This window comes from Podarcis cretensis (assembly GCF_951804945.1).
Source record: "Podarcis cretensis genome assembly, chromosome: 5".
NCBI classification, from domain to species: Eukaryota; Metazoa; Chordata; class Lepidosauria; order Squamata; family Lacertidae; genus Podarcis; species Podarcis cretensis.
Genome location: NC_137174.1, coordinates 56615888 through 56635714, shown reverse-complemented (window position 1 = coordinate 56635714; position 19827 = coordinate 56615888). Strand labels below are relative to the sequence as shown.

General features: G+C 41.6%; 1 protein-coding gene across 2 annotated transcripts in view; it reads left to right on the top strand.

Annotated features, from left to right (window-relative positions):
- The window catches only part of NEURL1 (neuralized E3 ubiquitin protein ligase 1), a 138004-nt gene that overhangs the window by 66417 nt on the left and 51760 nt on the right, over positions 1-19827 (top strand). The gene's annotated exons all lie outside the window — the stretch shown is intronic.

The window sequence follows — 19827 nt, the reverse complement described above, 5'->3', positions numbered from 1 at the left end:
AGTTTGTGGCGTTGACATGAAGGCAAGACAGTTTACAGGGCTTTCAGAGGAAACATTCATTTGAGAAAATGGATCAGGGTTTCATCTTTTTAAGATTCCTCCGATAGTGGGATTTTGCGCTCTGTGTGTAAAACTGTATTTGGTTTACAGCACAGCTGGAGGCTTGAAAAGGCTGCTTCATTGTAAATCCATTTAGTACAGTATGCTGCATGCCTTTGTAGGATAATGGACTGGAATGCATAGGAGACGAAGGTGCAGTATTGCAGCGTTCCAAGCAGGTTAATGCAGAGAATGAAAAACTTTAGGATGTGGGACAAAAACATATAGCATCTGCATGCTTTTATATGATTCAGCGAAGAGAACCTATATGGGTGCTGTCATGGGCATGATGCTACAATAATTTCAGACTCATTGATTTCAGTGAAACAGCTAAGCAAACGCCTAACTTATTTTCATCAAAGTTGATGGGGACAGACAGGGCTTAACTGTGACTAGATGGTGCATAATAGGGTTCATACAAAACCTCTTTATTCTTTTGGGTTATTATTTCTCTTCAAACTTTTTTATGTTGAGTGATAAAGTGCTTTTTATCTAAAATATTTGTTCATGGGGGCCCATAACTCAGTTTCAAAACAGGAAAATAGCAGAGTAGGTTTATATTGAAACTGCGCCTTTGTACAGAAGTTGTGACAGTGCATATGAGATATAATTTTGTTTTCCAATATGAGCTGTTGGTAGGATTGTTCTCATTTGTTGTGTTTCCATACTTCATTACAGTCTTCAAACAGTAAACCAGCCTACTAACTTATTTATTTATCACTTGCAGTGGATTCTGACGACAGTTTTAATCGTTTGCTTTTCATTGTCCAACCAAGTTTCTGCCCTTTCCCCCCAGTGTATCACATGTCACGTATTGTTTGCAAAATAATGTTTACGTATTGTCATAACAAAAATGAGAAATCCAGCAAGAAGGGTTGGATTTTCTTCTGCTGTTTAAAACTATTAATCTGTTGGTGAACTTTGCAGGGTGGGGAAATCTTGACTGAATAAATACTCCCATGGGTCTGTGTAAATGTATATGATTCTACTTGGATGCGGCAGTCAATGGCTACTTCTGTGTAGCGTAGTCACCCAACAACTGCACTGCTTTCATTCTCTTGGCTTTATTCATTCTGGGGAGGGGAAAAACTTAGCTTAGGAAATAGGAGGTACAGAGACATACTAAATCTACCACCATAGAGGGGAAATAACGATAAAGAAATCTACATGTACAATAAATAATAGCTACAAACTGACCACTTATGAAAACCATGCTAGAAATAAAAAAACCAAGAACTTTTAAGAGTCTTACAGAAGCAAGAGAATGAAGAACCTCACTGGGTTCAAGTTGGAGTTGGATATGTTTCTGAAGGGGGCATCTTTCTTTGGGGCATAAGATACTGCTACAGTTTGAAATAGGAGGTTGGTTGCATGGCACAGAATGGTGCCCAGCTACAATTGTTTTCCATGGAAGACTCAATTGATAAAATTTACTTGCAAAGAGTCCTGGCTGATTTTCATATCTTGGATCAGGAAGAGATTTCCACTAGATTTCATTGCTTCATAAGTCTGGATTTTGGGGATATGGAGGCTTGCTTTTCCATGTATTTGGGCCTGTGTACTCACTCAATTCATATGAAGCTATCTGTGCTGTAGGAATCTTCCTGTGATGCATCTGCTTTCTGCTTGATTTACAGTACATTCTGGATTACACAGACTAATCCACTGGGTTAGAGGTTGTCCTGGTTTGCCTTTTCCAACTTATCTTGTCTCCTTAACCAATGTTCTGGCACAGAATCCTAGCCCCGGTGCACTCTTCCTTGCAGAATTTACACAGAAGTAGAGCTAAAAAATAAGTTCTTCTAGAGCATTGTCACCTACAAAGAAGTAAACAGTGTCTCAAATTTCAGCCATCTACCATTTACTAGAAGCAAAAAATCATCTCAAACATAAACAAAAATACAAAGAAATCTTACTGATTTTTTGCCACCGGGTGCTTTTTTGTCCCAGTCAATGGAAATGTTGGGGTAAAACTTTTCAGATAAAGACTGATCCAGGGAAACAAATGTACAAAACCTGTACAATATTTTCATTCTGAAAACACGCCCCCCCCCCAAAAAAAGAGCATGGGACATTTTTAAGAAACCCAAGAAATCTTTGCTCTTTGTCAGTGGGGTGCTTTCTTTGTCTCAGCCAGTCAGTGGAAAGTCCCTTGGGTTTTCAAAAAGAGAACTTGATTGAAGAAAGTGGATTAAGGGGCTCTTTTCTTCTGACACCACTAAACAAGGCATTTTGCTACTAGGAGATACACCTACATTCTGGCAATGGTAGTAAAATATCCCCCAAACAGTTTGTGTTACGTTTCTTTGCAGTGTTGCATAATCAAGAACAGGAATATAGCGGATATTATTTTTTTCAGGGTGCTCTGGGGCTCCCCTTTTGTTTGACTCAGAAACTGCAGTTAGTTTAGAATGCTGCAACACAATTGCTAACAGGTGTGAGTCCCTGTCAACATATAACACCTGTGGTCAGAAATCTGTACTGTTTGCCAATTTAATACCGAGCCAGATTCAAGCTGCTGATGTTAGTATATAAAGCCCTTAACAACTTGGGACCAGCTAGATTTTTACCTGCAAGATTGCCTTACTCCATATATGCCCACTTGACTGTTTAAATCTGCGGAACTGGCATTGTTACAGGTACGACATAATACTCATTCAGCATTTGTAACAAATCAATCTTTGGAACTCCCTGCTTATTGAAATCAGGCACTGTACTCTTTTTGGCGCCTGCTAAAAACTTTTTTGTTCAAACAATTTCCCTGGATATGTAGAATATTGGCATGCGTTTTTACTCTTGTTTCCAGTTTTCCATTGATTTTAATTATTTTTGGAAGGTGGCTAGAATAGATCAGAAAGACAGGAGGTGGATTTCAAAAAACCAAAATGCATGACGAAAGGAACACCATGATAATGAAAGGAGTCGGGGTTGATTCTTTTGAACAGCATGATCCTTTGTATGGATATTCAAAAATAAGTTCAACTGTATTCAGTAGGGAGTATTCCCTTAGTAAGTATGTTTAGGACTGCTGCCTAAATCTCGGATCTTGTCATCATATACAGAATAGGGGCACAACAGGCAGAAACTGTTTAGACTATCGCAGACTAAACTTGGTATAAACAGTGGTGATGCTTTGCATATGGAAAGTGAAGGAATATTACATGTTATATTTGGTAATCCACTAGGGGAACATATACCATTTGTTGAATGGATTGCTCCTCCCCTTGAAGTCCCTACACACCTGAAATCTACTTGGGAGGGTTGTAGGCCTCGCTGGAGCAGACTGGGGAGGGGGGCAGAGACTGTAAAGGGGAAGAGAAGAATGGGAAGCCCATTTCCTCAGTGCTGATTATCAACCACTGTTTTTTAAATGTTCAGTTTAAATTACCTAAATAACCTGAATGTGACATGGATTTGAAACACAACATCCCTACACGAGCATACAATTTGAATATACTGAAATGAGCCCTAAGTACATTAGTGTGTATGTTACAGCAGCCATCTTACCAATCACTGATAAACGTAAATCATTTAAGTACAAATGAGTGTGCTTTCTGCCTCTCCTCTAATGCTCTTAAAGCAAGTTATTTTGAGCTATAGTCAAACAACTTTTGTTCCCATTTTTAAAAACTCTGACAATATAGGGGATTTTGTATATCCTGTACTATTTGTTTTATTTTTCCCTGTGTTTCGTTGGAATATACTTGGTGTAAGTAAGAAGAAATAATCAAGGATCTGTTCCCCCCACCCCACTTAATCCTATCGTATAACTGATTTTGGTTCAGTAAGTAATTGCTGTAGAGCGTATCCATTATGATAGTTTTTTTAAAAGGTACCTAGATATTTGCACTTCCAACATTAGGAGTAATAGTAAACTTTATCTTCTGAAGTTTACTGAAGGTGATCTATTATCCTAATAATACAGTCATACCTCTTGTTATGTTTGCTTCATGATACGTTTTTTCAGGTTGCGTCCTGCAGCGACCTGGAAATACCGGAAAGGGTTACTTCCGAGTTTCGCCACTCACGCATGCGCAGACACGCAAAATGATGTCACGCGCATGCGCAGAAGCGACGAATCGCATTCCTTTCAGGTTGCGAACGGGGCTTCGGAACGGATCCCGTTCACAACCAGAGGTGCACTGTAGTTCTTCAGGAGTAGAAGGAGTGGCTGTGACTATGTTTTCAGTATAAATTCCCAATGATGGAATAACATTGGGCGTCTTGTTAGAGTAGACACATGTCCTAATTTGCAGGGAACAATCCTATTTCAAAGGCTTTCAGAAAACTGTCCTCTCTTTGAAAGTGGCCTCTATTTGAAGTCCAAGTTTAGGTTAAAAATAAGGAACCATAGGAAGGTTAATTCATCAAATCAAGTTTAGCACCTTGACAGCAGGCTTCCCTGCTGTTCTGAGATATATTATATTTCTAATTAAACTATAGTCTTCATTTCTGAATGTGTGCATAAATCAGCACATTAAATAATATGCAAATTGATGCCTTTTCTGGTGGTTGGCTGCCCCTTTTTTTGGTGATGCGTAAGTGACCACCTTCGTGTTGTAGCTGTGTAGATGAGGCCAAACATGGTAGCCAGCTGGAGGAACAAAATGAAGTTGCCCAATAATTGTTTTATGAATAACCCTTCTTTGGATGGTAGAGAAGACTATTTACCTTAAGATGAGATCAGGCAGAAGCAATAGCCATTAGTAGAGTGGAAAGCAGATGACTTGTTTCCCACCCTATAAGCTAACATTTGGTCTTGGAGGGAGGCACACGGTCCTGCAATTATACCATTTATGGTAGCGGGTTAAAAGTTATTGTCTAGTATAACAGCTGTTCATAGTAAACATACACTTTATAAATGGAGTGCAGTGCAATGATATTGAAAATAACATACAAGGGAAATGCAGCCAGTCTTCAGCAGAGCCGGGAACAGACCCCAAGGGTCTTGTTTCCCAGTTCTGTGTTTCTGATCACAAGACTGTATCATTTCTCTCTGCGTTTTTTTTAAAAATAAGAATCAAATTTTAAGTATTAGATGTTTCTCTCATTGCATAGGGCACTCCATTTTATGTGTGCTTATTGTGGATGTCTTTTTTTTTACCAAGAAAAAAATCAGGTAACTATTTGCCACAGAGATTTCTGCTTGTATGACTCTTCATAACATGAAAACAAGCAACAAGACAACAAACCTTTGTGATAAATTGTCACAATTACCTCTTTTTTTTAAAAAACAACAACCTTCTTTTGATGAAAAGTGGGATATAAATTCCTTAAATAAAAGCAAATAAAATTATTGTAAACTGCATATTTTAAAATTATATATTAAAACACACGCTCAACATTGCTGTTTTGTTTAGGGTACTTCCAGGCAGAAGTTTATTGTGGAGCTGGTGCCACTCAAGATTTGGGCACTACTCACATGATGTCATTATCAAAATGCCAACTAATACTTTTTTAATTTTTAAAAAACTTAAATCCATAGTTCCTCTTACAGTGGAAAATCCATTAAGTAAAAACAACCCATTAAATATCTACAGTTACTGCTAATGTGGAAATTCAAGGGGGCAGAGAGTTGTCATGTATGCGGTGATGTTTTTGTAGGTAGCCCCTGTTGCCCTACCCCACTTCAGCTTGCTTCTCACCTGAGCACAGCATAGTCATTTTGTTTCTACTAGCCAAAAGGATACAAGTGCTCCTATTTCCATCAATTACCGTAGGCAGAAGGCATGTCAGAATTCCAACAACTCAGTTTGGAGGAAGTATTCTCTCACTTACCTTGGGACATGTTAAAATCATCACCATATAAAGGTCTTGTGCAAGACCTGCTCATCAGAATTTCACTATAGCAAAATGTCAGTCTTGCCCAAGACCTCTGAATCGAAGAAACCCAAATGGAAATGGGTTATCTCTCCAACCCCAAGCACATGCTTCCGTTTTGGCCATTGTGAAACACAATTACGGCAGTCTTGCGTTCTTGTGCGCTTCTTGTGTGGTTTTTTGTTTTGTTTTAAGTATGTGCACATAGGTACAAGAATACCTTAGTGCATGCCCAGAATGGGGAAAGGGTGAGGGGGCGACAGTGGAGGGCGAGGGGAACAGTTATTCAGCAGAGAGGCCAGAAAACATTATAGACCTCTTGCTGATGTGCATGGGGGTGGGAGTCTAAGACTAAAAGTGGAATGTGTAGTTGATCACATGTCAATCATGCACAGAGAGAAACTTGGTCTGAATGACACATTTGCAACATAAAGCCCCTGTATGCAAGCTTCCACAGAATCATATGGTTAAGGTTTACTTCAAATAAATCTTACATGGGAAACCAAAGAACATGCTGAACCAGTCCCATCTAATCTACCATCTTGTTTCCAACAGTTGGATAGCCATGACTCTTTCTTTTGTCCCTCAGCAGCTGATATTCAGAGGCACAGTGTCTTTGATGCTAGAGTTAGGACCCAGCTATGATGACTAGCAGCCTTATGCTTCATGAATTTGTCTAATCACATTTTAAGCCCATATGGCCATCACTACATCTTATACTGGCATGCTGTGTGAAGTAGTCCTTGTTTACTGTCCTGAGTCTTCCAGTTTCATTGGATAAACCCCAGTTTCTGGTATTATAAGAAAGGGAGACCAGCTTCTCTATATCCACATTCTTCTCACCAAGCATAATTTCATACCTCTCTGTCACATCCCTCCTTACTCGCCTTTTCTCTAAACTAAAAAAGCCTCAAACATTGTAATTGTTCCTCATAAGGGAGTTGTTCCAGTCCCCTCATCATTTTGGCTTCCCCTTTCTGCACCTTTCCCAGCACTACAGTCTTATATTTGAGATGTGGGGATCAGGGCTTTGCACAGTATTCTAAGTGTGGAATACCACATTCTACAACAAACCAGCATTTTAGTTTGTTTGCAGAGTCATCACAAGACTCCACATAGTGATGATTGAAATGTATACAGCAAACTCTGCCTGGGTGGGGAGCTGCCAAAAGCTACGTTTTGCCATGATCTTTATAGCTACGTGAATTGGCCCTCTGGGTTGATTTATGAAGCTTGAGCAACATTTTAAATGCTACAGTTGGACTGTTGACGTTTTGTTGTCTGAAATAGACAAGAATTCATTTCCCTTCCTACCCCCTTATTAGTTTACGCAGGAAAAAGCTGCAGCAATATGTATGCATGGATGTGAATAACTTGCACATATCTTCCAGGGATTTACTTGCCGGTCATGGTTCACAATGAATTAAGATTCTGACGGCAGTGTAATTGGGCATGCATATCCTTCCCACTTGAGCGTTAACCTCACTCTGTAAACATGATATCCACCAACAAAGTATTGGTTACAAACAGCAGATTTTGTTATTCAGCTACGTTACCAGTTATATCAAGCACCTCATTTATAGTTTGGAAACTTACCATTAACAGCAGAAAATCAGTGGGGGGTGGGGACCCAAGGCCAAATTCAGTTCACCAAGGGCAGATTCACACCATACATTGAAAGTGCAGTCAACACTTGTTTAAAACACATGACTTCCCCCAAAGGATTCTGGGAACTGTAGTTTGTTAAGGGTGCTGGGAATTGTAGCTCTGTGAGGGGGATACCACATTCCCCGGGATTCTATGGGCGAAGTAATGTGCTTTAAATGTGCACTGGAGATGCTTTATGGTGTGAATTTACTCCAAGTTTTTCTGTTTGGCTCTCAGGGTCAAATCTCTCTCTATACCACACACTCTACCCTTATCCCCCAGGCCACATTGAATCTGTTGTGTTTTATTCCCAGCTGCTCTGTGTCTTGTAATTTTTCCATCTTGTATGTTTGCTACATCATAATATCCTAACCTTTCTGGGTTTAAACTGATCCCCATTCCATTTATCTCAGCATTTGTAGCTCAGACCCCAATTGTCTGCATATTTGTCCACCTCCGAGGCACATTTTCCTAATACAATTTGACTTGCAAATGTCTAAAAAGGGAACTGCCCAAATTCAAAACACTGCCTCATTAAAATAAATAATAATACCTTGATAATGCCAAATGTTAATCTCACCACTGTGGAGATGCAGTTATTTTAGTATTCTATTTTGCTCTGAATGGGTAAATAATCTACAAACACAGGACAGCTGAAATAGAGCAATATATATTGTTTCTAGACGCTGCTGCAAATGTGCCAGGATGTAGATATCATCCCCCCACATTTGGTCCACTGAGTATTGCTGTGAGATGAAGATGCCAAGGCTCTTCTTAAATATCTATATACAGCATGGCCTTTATATAGTCTGAAAGATGGTATTTGTTTGCTTTTCTAAAATCAGTCCATCTCAGGGCTGGATTAACTGATACAGAATACCCTGGGAAGAATGTTGAAGCAATGTTAACGTTTACTAAAAAGGGGGCTACCAGTGATTATGCTATAATCCTGTGACTTTGCCAGATTTCAAGTGAACATCTGAGGTTACTTTGAGTTGAATAGTAGAAGCGGCTGGGGGAAAAAGTGTTATGCTGTCCTTGTTTTTCTATATATATATATACATACAAAAGGTGTTTACATGCATGTGGTGGTGTTAAAAACCATACTGTATCCGAATGGTTATCAAATATACTTTATTTTGAATACTTGCTGTAATTTAGGGCATATCTGCACATATGTATTTCAAAAGTTCCACTCCATGAAATTACTGCTATGAGAGGAGAGAAACTCCTTTTAATATGCTTTGATATTGCAGATGCACAGTTCCCATTTGCTTCCCCAAGCAGCAAGAAGTTCCAGCGATTCTGCTGCTTGCATTTGGCTTCCGTTTTCGGGAAGAGATCACTAGAGACTTTGGTAATTTATAGTAATTAATGTCTTCACAAATATGGAGGTGGAACACAAGTGGGAGGCAAGCACCATAGCCTTTCTAGCAGGCACTAGATAGACCCTAAAACCCCAGCACCAGTTCCCTGGAGCAGGGATTAGCCAAGGTGGCACTTCCAGACATTGCTGGACTTCCAACTCCCTGCAATGTCAGCTAGCATGGCCCGATGGTCAGGGATGATGGAGTCCAGCAGTACACCACAGAGGCACCCTGAGATCCTTTCACCAGCAGCTCAGCCATCACTCTGTGCCTCTCAAAAAAAAAAAAAAAAGGGCAGGTTTTTCACATACAAACCTTCTGACAGCCCCTCCCTTCAGTTGTGGGGGGTGGAGGGAAATCAAAAACACCTCCTCCAAATAGCTCTCGCATTCCAGGGATGTGCGTCAGTTCACCATCTAACAACTAGTTCCCAGGAAGATACATGTACCAGTCATCTTGAGCCGTTTACCTGGAAATCCCCAGCTAAAGGGGTGACTGGCTTTACTTGGCCAGTGTTCATAACAATACTTGCACTGTTTTAGTGGGAGAAAGCAGTCTGAGAATAATTTTGAATTGTGGGAACAACTGGGGAGAAACAAACTATTAGGCTCCAGATCAGAAACGCCCTAAGCTTGCTGTCACTCACTCACTCACTCACTCCTCCTTCTCCTCCTCTTTGGGCTGTCTTCTGCCAGAGGAGATGCTTTAGTGAGCTGCTAGGGGAATGGGCTCCCACTATTCCTGCCACCAAGCTTTCCAAACAGAGAGAAAAGTAAGCAAGGAGGGGAAAATGAAGTTCTTCTTGTATGCATAACACACACCTCTCCCAAACACTGCTTCCTTTCCCTTTTCTTAGCTATGTTTGCTGTGTAAATGATGCTATGAATTGCTTTGCTGTTTGTTGTGGTTGCCCTTTGTTTTCAGGAAACAAATTGAAAGTACTGGGCTGTGCCTCACACCAGTTAATTCTACAGCAAGCTTGTTCTAGTACAGACTAATCTAGTGATTCTTTAGAGAGAAACTTTAAATAATGTCCGAACCATGACTCTTATGAAGTTCTGGACATCATGTGCACTTTTGTATGAAGCTCTAGGCAACATTGTTTCTTGACTATTCACATTTTGCACTCACTAACCAAGCTTCCTAGAGTATATCAATTCCCAGGTATCGAATGAGGAAGAAGAGAAATTAAAAATTACAGCAAGTGAAGTTCTGGCTTCAGACAAGCCCAGTGATTGCACATGGACATAAGGACTCTGCTTATTAATTACCTGATTAGGAAACTAATTGCCGAGGCAATACAATTTGTCTCAAAATACTTAAAATAAATTGCTTTGGAAAATTAACCAGGTGTAACTGTTAATGCAGTATATCACTTCTGAAATACTGACCCTGCACAAATGTACATGGGAATGGTAAAACTGGGCATTTGCCACGGCCCCAATTCTAGTAGAGGACCACTCACCAGTTGAGGATCCTGCCATTCCCAGTTTGCATGAAGTATCCATTAAGACTGGATACAAGTTAAGAGAGTTTCTAGTTTGCATGTCCTAATTCTTCCAGGTAAGTGGGGCTCCACTGAAGGTACTGTATCAAGCCCCCCCCCCCCAAAAATAATAATAATGCAGCCAGCACAGAGTGTACAATAGGGACTGTTTGCTGAGCTTATAGGATGGTGTAGCACACACAGGTTGTGTGTTTATTTTCACTACACAGGAAAAGCAGAGAGGATGTGTGCTGGCAACAATTTGAGAATGGTCAGGTACATTTCTGTTTTACTGCTGGAACACACATCTGGCTTCTATCAGAACTGTGACAATAGATGGCATCTTGACAGAAAAAAGACGCATATTCAGCTATTCTGAAGTTTCAGCAGCCAGCCACTGACCTTCATTTCTCATGACACTGGTCTCAGTTCTTGAATTGGAGAAAAGCACAATCTGCAAGATATTCCATTTATGCTTCATGTATAGTTTCCTCTCAGCTCATTTGCATTTAATCACGAGAGGACTGTCCTTTGGGACATGAAGGTGGTGTTAATGTTTGTACGCCATTCAAACTTCTTGATCAGTCTCTGGGTTTTTGATCTCCCATGCCATAGCTAAGAAACTGAGCACATGCAAAGCAACCCATATAAAACAAATGAACAAAGACAAAGGTAGAAGAAATGAATGAACCAGGAACAGGAGGACACAAGCATATAGTGGGCAACAGTCACAATTCCTAATGCATTCTTTCAGTGCACAGTAAGGGGAAGCAGGAAAACTGTAGCAATGCTACATCCAAATCAGTTCCTAAGTGCTTTTAGTGGAGAGGCAAGCCAGATGTGTTCTACACATTGCCATTGAGCTGCATTGAATTGTGGATGTAGATATAGCCTGACACCCACAGTGACACCCTTCTTCTTTGAGTGTTTTTTCGGTCTGGTTAAGATTATGTAGGCTGGGTGAAAGCAGGTGCCATCACACCCTGTCTTTTATTTCAGTTAAATCCACTAAGGGATAAGTCCTAAGGACTTGTGAAAGGCAGCTAAGGGGCTGTTGGATTCTGTCAATCTCCATCTCTGCAAATGGAGAAGGAAGTCTGCCATCAGAAGCCTCCATGGTGGTGTTGGAAAGTTCCACCACGCTTCTGTTGTTGACTCTGATGGTAGTATGAAATGAAAAGGCTGTGTTGGAAGAGGATTTGTGTATGGGGTTGAATCCACACAGGGTTCAAAGCCTTCTGGTTTTTCTGGCACACCCTTGCAAAGGGAGTAAAACTGCAGTAGCTCTGGGGCTAGCCTAGTTCCCCCCCCCTCCATTACACCAATGTGAAGGATGGGGAAAGAATGATCACTAAATACAAAAAAGGGTGAGGAAAGAAACTGCTCCTACCTTCTGCCCAAGCTGTGAGGAGCTGCTCTTGATAGTGCCGCCCTACTGCTCACCACCTCAACCTGTGTCCACCACTCCTGTCCCTTCTGGGCCGGCTTCTTGTTAAGGCACCTTCCTCCCACCAGCAGGGCCTTTCTCCAGGTGAGGTGCTGGGGGTGGGGGGCATGTGCCTGCAGGCAGGAACTGGCCCTGGCATTGCAGCTGAGGCTGAGCATAGAAAATTTGCCCTCTCTGGGTGTGCTGAAGGAGGAAGGGCGAGTCACTTGTGGGTCCTGCCGGCAGGCTTCTTGCTCAGGAGGGTGCTGCCAAGGGCCGTCTGAGAAGAGTGGAACCTCCACGTTCTGGAGCAGTCTACCTAAACTGGGCTGTGGGCCATGGGTTAGGGGGCATCAGAAGGGAGCTGTAATAATCACTCAAAACAAGTTTGAGCACCTTGTGGTGAACCATCACTGCATCTGCCATTAGCCAGAAATCCCTGTTTATTGACTGACTTTTTTTTTTAAGCAATATGTTCCTCAAATTCTTTCCCCACTTGCCTTACTTGTTTTGCCAGAGTTTGTGTTCCTTTTTTGTTCTGCTCATTCGGACAAGATGTCCATTATTTTAAAAAAGAATAATTTTATTGAAACTTTTTTGTGACTCTTAAAATGCAAAACAAGCAAACCCACAAGGAATCCTCCTTGCCTTTTATAGTTGCCTTGACTGTGTCTTCATTAACCACACTGGCATCCTCTTGGAGTTTTGCTGTTGCTTTTCTAATCTGTGATCTATCTTAGTTTATATTTTTGTGGTTTTCAATAATCTCCAAGCATCCTGAAAAGATTCACCCCTGTTGACTTTCCCTTTCAGTTGTGTTTCATGTCTTATCCCACTCTATCCCAAAGCAGCATCTCCCCCCCCCCCCCCTACTCTCTGTTGGCTTTTTCTTGACTTTCAGAAAACCATACGATTCAGTATGGCTAACTTAAACCAACAACACACACACCCTCATGCACAAAGCCCACTGCAGCCAACCAAAGGCAATCAACCAACCCCTTAGCCACCTCAACCTCTCTCACTACGGAGGAAACATAAAAAGCAAATAGAAAGAGAACCTACCCAAGTGATGCCGACACAACACCCCCCCCCCCATACACTAAGTAAAAGAACGTAAGTTTTACCACCACACCCCCTCTTTTCTGTCCCACCCTCTTTTCTTCCCAACACTATGCTGCATATAGCACCAGTGTCTCACAACAAAATGTAACTGATCTGTAGAAAACACAGCCCGAAGAAAGAGACAACGCATGTGCTTTTGTAAATGAGGAAAAGCTTTAATAAAAACAAACAGACAGAAAACTCCAGAGTTTCTTTTGGGTCAAAAACATTGTTTTCTTTAGGTAAAGTTGATATTATTGGGGTGCAGGTTCTGCATGGATGCAGAGGACCCATAGACCTGCATATGGAAGTTGAATTGGCCATGGGCTGCTAACTTGCCATGGTGCAAAGTTTTCATCCTTTAACATCACGCAACCCTCTCTACTTATGTGAAAAGCTGAACCTTTTAAGAGACTGTAGCAAAATTCCTCATAGTTCGTTTCCAGTGACTGGGGGGGGGGGAGGGGGAGAGAAAAGAAGAATCTGTCCTGAGTGAAGGTTGAGCTCACAGGCCAACATACTGATCTCATAAGTGGGAAAAGTCAGGGACCAATGTAATTCTACTTTAATGAGCCAGTGCTTTCTGTGTGGCCCATAACACAAGAAACACCGCAATGATTCACAACTGTTCCTGCCCTTTAATCCATTGATATTGCCTTGTGTCATTCACACCCACTGAATTTTAACCATTGTTTTAATTCTTACGATGGTTCTGTATTACTCATTTATTATTTCTGTTCCGACTGTTCCCAGTTTTTTCCAGCTTTTTTGCATATTCAAAAGACTTGGCTTTTAACATCTCTGCACCTAATTCTGTCTCATACTCTTACTGGAATTTAATAGGATAGGTTCCAAGTTACTGCAGTGTGCATGGAAAATGTGCCCAGGATAGGCTTTCCATTAAAATGTATTTAAACTGGAAGAGAATGCTGGCAGGTTTACAAGTATTCCAGAACTAGATCCCCAAATACTATGACTAGCATTTCTTCTTTCTTTCTTCCAAAAGATTAACTGCTGGTTTATATTTAGCAGCAGGAATGGTTTTTTTTTTTTAAAAAAAAAGAAGTGTACTCTATCTGAGGCCCACTGAAGGAGAGCAAACAACTTTTATGTTGATTTGTAGACCATGGAAATAAAACATGGCCGTAAAATATTCACAGCTGGAATCTCCTTTTACATAACTGGTGTTTGAAGTGTGAATTGCTATTTACACTCAGTCAGCATGCAATTCTGGTGAAAGCTGCATGTTTAGTATGTCTGTATTAAATTACATTACTCTGTAAGACAGGAAGTGTAGACAAGTATTGATATTCTCCTTTCAAACATACCCTCCATCTTGAATGAAAATAGCATCCAGTTGTAACTAAACATATATGAAGGCCTGTTCCTTGATCTCAGGGACCATCAAGCAAAATTTGGTTATGATATCTTAAGAGGTACGAGCTTAATTTGTTCCGGAGGTCCGTTCTTAACCTGAAACTTTTCTTAACCTGAGGTACCACTTTAGCTAATGGGGCTTACCGCTGTTGCCACGCTGCTGCTGTGCAATTTCTGTTCTCATCCTGAAGCAAAGTTCTTAACCTGAGGTACTATTTCTGGGTTAGTGGAGTCTGTAACCTGAAGCGTCTGTAACCTGAGGTACCACTGTATGTGAATGCAGAGGGGAAGAGGTGCAAGGCCAAGAAATATTGCAGTCCAAAGTAGGGCACAGAAGGCATCTCCTCCCTAGGGCCAGCACTTTAAAAAGTATTGCTGCACCACTCATACATAAGCTCCTGCCTTCATCTATGCTGTCCTCATGGTGCCACCTGAGCAGGCCATCTCAGTCTGCTGCTTCTGCCACTTTAAAGGTCCAAACATTTATTAATCTATTGTGGTATTAGCTTTTGTGAACTAGTGCCCTCTTCCTCAGATGCTTTTGAAGCATTATCCTCAGCTGACATATCCTAGTTTGGAGCTTACTGTCAGGTGCCAAATTGTGTAGAACAGAGATGGGCATCTAGGTGTAACTCCAACTTCCACCAGCAGCAGTCAGTGTGGCTAATAGTCAGGCTAATGGGAGACATAGTTCAGCAACATCTGGAGGATCACAGGCTCCCCACCCCAGTGTAGAAAATTCTTTATATGGGGTTCCCAATGTGAGAGTCCATTCTTAATGGTTTCTCACCTGCTAAACAGGAATCTGACCAAATGGAAACTGTTTTCCTTAATGCAGTAAGCAACTGCAGTTGAAATCCTAAATGCACTTATTAGGGTGTAAGTCCCATTTAACAGAATGAAACTTACCTCCAAGTAGGCATGCATAGGATTGCCTTGAATCTTTGCCAGCATTCGTATGATAAACTTTAATTATAGCTCACTGAAGCAGCAGCTCAGTCAGTGAAAATGTTGGCCCAATGTGCAGCTTGCTGTGAAAAATGTGAATTCTATGTTGGGGATTATTAGGAAAGCAATCAAATTTAAAACTGCCAATATCCTAATAACTTTGTATAAATCTATGGTGCAGCCGCACTTGAGTATTATGTACAGTCACTGCATCTCAAAAAGGATATTGTAGAAATGAAAAAGGAGCAGAAAAGGGCAAGCAAAATGATCAGAGAGCTGGAACGACTCAATAAGATTATTGTACAATGTTTGGGGCCTTCTAGTTCATAAAAAAGGCAAGTAAAAAGGGAAGCATGATACAGATGTATTAAATTGTGCATGTTGTGGAGTAAGTGGGGAGACAAATGCTTTCTCCTGTTCTCATAATATTAGTATCTAATGTGCTCTTGTCCTGCTTGTGGGCTATAGGCATCTGTCTGGCCAATGGAGAACCAACATTGCCTAGATAGGCTTTTGGTCTGATCCAGCAGGGCCCTGCCTTCTTACGTTCTTACATTTTGATATGTGAAAAGGTGATTGTTAGAGGACCATAATGGCAATTCCTCATCCTCTCTTTCATATATTCCTTCTCTCCCCGCACTCCTAAATTGGGAAAACACAGGAATAGAGCATGATATAACAAAGTTGTAGATCAAATTTATGAATGAAAACACACACACACTGCAGTCCTTTGTTATGTTTACTCAGAAGTAGGTATGACTGTGCTTACTGCCAGGGAATTGTGCACATAGGATTGCATCCTGAATGGTGGAACAGGGAAGGCTAATATAGGGTCTGATTACAATCTTTAAATTGAGTACTGTTGATATTATATGAGATCATAAGAACAGTTCTGGTGGATCAGCGAGGCTCTATTTTAGCATAGCATTCTTACAAGCATTTGCTGAAATCTTTCAGTTATTTCAAATTGTGACATAATTTGTGGGTGGACGGCAATAGTTTAAAAGGATGATGTGTCATTGGTGATTAAATGTGACACAAATACAAAAGCAGTTGTTTGCAGGGCATAAAAATGTGTTGATTTTCACCCCAGAGGTCAGGAAAGGGATACTGACAGAGAGTGCCCTTAGGAAGAAGCGTAATGCAGTACAGCATTGGCACTCTTCTTCATGCTGTTATTTCACCTGACCGTTTGTTGTTTTTTGATGGGTCTTGCTTTATGAGAGGTTGGCTTTTATACCCTGTTCTGTGCCTGTCAGTGTTTACTTTTTAAAAAGTGATTGGGGAATAAGGCGCAGAACTCAAATAACCCTAAGCTCAGAATGTTGTTGTTGTTGTCTAGTCGTTTAGTCGTGTCCGACTCCTCGTGACCCCATGGACCAGAGCACGCCAGGCACTCCTGTCTTCCACTGCCCCCCGCAGTTTGGTCAGACTCATGTTGGTAGCTTCAAGAACACTGTCCAACCATCTCGTCCTCTGTCGTCCCCTTCTCCTTATGCCCTCAATCTTTCCCAACATCAGGGTCTTTTCCAGGGAGGCTTCTCTGCTCAGAATATACTCAGAGATAATTTACTCAGAGATACCTTGTTTAATTCTATGTCTCCTGCACTTAGCTTTGGTTGGCAGTTCTTGGGGTTCTAGTTAAAAAACCCCAAAGGGTGACACCCAATGATGTCCTCCCACTTACGCAACAGGACTTTAGGTTTCCCTTACCCCTCTCTAGCATCCTGCACACAGCCCAGATATGCTCCAGAGTGTCTCTTAATCCTCTATGGGCTCTGTCATGGGACTGCCAAGGAATGCTTTTGAGTTGGGGTGGGGAGGAATATAGTCAGAGCGGGAACAGTCAGGAGACAGAGATGAAGTGACGGAAGGGGAAGAGGAAGAGAGCCAGGAGGTGGGAAGTTTCTCCGATGCTGAAGTAGAGCCCCAGCACCACACAGGGAGTTCAGGAACAGACGGAGAGCCTGTGCCTTTGGCACAGGAAAGGAGAGGGTTAAAGCGTAGGGATCAGAGATGTCCCATGAAGCTCCCCTGCCTTTTCTGTTGGAGGAGAAGCAGGAGAAGACCGCTCCCTGAATTTGAACTGGACGATTCGGATGCATGATTGTACTGTACTGCTTGTACATATGTAAAATAAAGAACTGTAAATATCTCTCTTGAGTGTACTTATTGCGAAGAGCATACACAAACCTTCACAGGCTCATACACAACCACAGTGGTGAGAAGATGGTATGAGTAGATTATGTTGGATCTCACCATCTACCAGGGTTGTGATTAGGAGTTGGAGTTAAATGTTTGTGTAGGCGGTGAAGTTGTAAGGATTGCTTTCTACTTGAAGTACCTGCTTCCCCTTCTAACACTACCTCACTTTGCCCCCAGTAGCTGCAAATACTGCCATCACTGCCTCCATTTTGATACTTACATGCAGTTTTTTGCTATATAAATATCTTCTAGTTCCCATCTAACAGATGCAGTTTCTAACACTGCAGTAAGATTCATTTCAAGTTACCCCTTGAGGGATTATTATTTTTTAATTCTAGAGCATAGAATCTTTCAATGTGGATTGGATTCCATTTCTAAAACTATTTTTTAACAGAAGGGTTCTTGTTTTTGTTTTAGATTATCAGTAATCTGCAGATCAAAGTGCCAGTTTATGTTTGTTTTGGACTCGTGCTAATCACTTTGCTGAGCAACTGTCTTTCTGACCCCCCCCCTTCAAAAAGTCAACTGATGCATCCTTATTGAACATACATGGAACACTCTGTAGAGTCATTTTTGCCTGTGCCCGACAGAGCTAGCTTATCACTATAAATATGTACTCTTCTTCTACTGATCTTGTAGAACAGCTTAGCTCCCCATAGCTAAAATGAACCAGCGGTGTGACTCAATATACAGGAGTTTCCTATGTTAGGTAAGCAGGGGATAGAAGCCTAATGTGCCGCACAAGGAGAATGGTCTTCCACTAAGGCAAAGCCATTCCTGGATACAACTCGGTAGCAAACTGTTGCTTTTTATTTAGGAAAGTCTCCCCCTCATAAAGGTAAAGGTGCCCCTGCCCGTACGGACCAGTCTTGACAGACTTTAGGGTTGTGCGCTCATCTCACTCTAGAGGCCGGGAGCCAGCGCTGTCCGCAGACACTTCCGGGTCACGTGGCCAGCGTGACAAGCTGCATCTGGCGAGCCAGCGCAGCACACGGAACGCCGTTTACCTTCCCGCTAGTAAGTGGTCCCTATTTATCTACTTGCACCCAGGGGTGCTTTCGAACTGCTAGGTTGGCAGGTGCTGGGACCGAGCGACGGGAGCGCACCCCGCCGCGGGGATTCGAACCGCCGACCTTTCCACCGGCAAGTCCTAGGCACTGAGGCTTTCTGCAACTGAATAGTTGGTTAACTTTTCTTCCCCATGAAAATCAAGAAGTTGTGACATCATTACAGCACTTCTCCATGCTCCAGACATGAATATGAATGCAGGGCAACAGCTGAATTTGCCCCATAATAAATGTCTTGAGAAATATTGTGGCAACTTGAGTGGTGGTCTTTCTGAAGTTTGAATGTGGGGTGGTACTACCTCTGTGCACATGGAAAGTTAGCAAATACAAACATGGCTAGTCTGCAGCTAGCCTTTGATAGAGCATTTTCAAACAAGTGATTTTCCACATAAACACATTCATTCTGAAGGTAGTCTAGGTGCCTGGAGACACTTTATAATATTCTCCCCATAGCACCTGAATCAACTCTGTCTCATAACATACAGTGGTACCTCGGGTTAAGAACTTAATTCATTCCGGAGGTCCTTACTTAACATGACACTGTTCTTAACCTGAGGTACCACTTTAGCTAATGTGGCCTCCTGCTGCTGCCGTGCCGCCGGAGCACGATTTCTGTTCTCATCCTGAAGCAAAGTTCTTAACCTGAAGCACTATTTCTGGGTTGGCAGAGTCTGTAACCTGAAGCGTATGTAACCCGAGGTACCAGTGTACTAATGTTCACATACTTTTAAAAAATTTCGTAATGGGGTTAATATAGTTTAGGATAGAAATGTAGCATGCCTTTCTTGACAGCACAGCCTAAAGAAAAACTACATGCAGGTCCCGCTATCAGAACGCAATAAGTTCCCTTGAAATCATTCATTAGGTGAGCATTCACATAATGAGCCAATAATTTCCATTGATTCCTATGGGGAAATTTCTAATGTGTTCCTGACCACAGAATTTTTGACCTCAAAAAACCTGAAAACCCTCTGAAACCTTGCTTACAGTACAGATCACCACAGTTTCTCAGCCACCCAGCAAAAGGCAAACAAGGAAGTAAAGAATGCTCACTATTCAGATATCGAAATCTGTGCTGTATAGCGAGGTTTGCGTACTAATTCCTTGTGTTCAGATAAATGAATTTTCACATAGCAAGCGTTCAGAAAGCTGTGTACTTGACTCATCCAACCTGACCCTATGCTTTAGGCAAGAAAAGATTGAACTCTGTCTAGTTACCACACTCCTGTTATTTCCTGATTATAAATATGTGCAATGATGGAGACTTTGCCAGTGCCTTTAGGG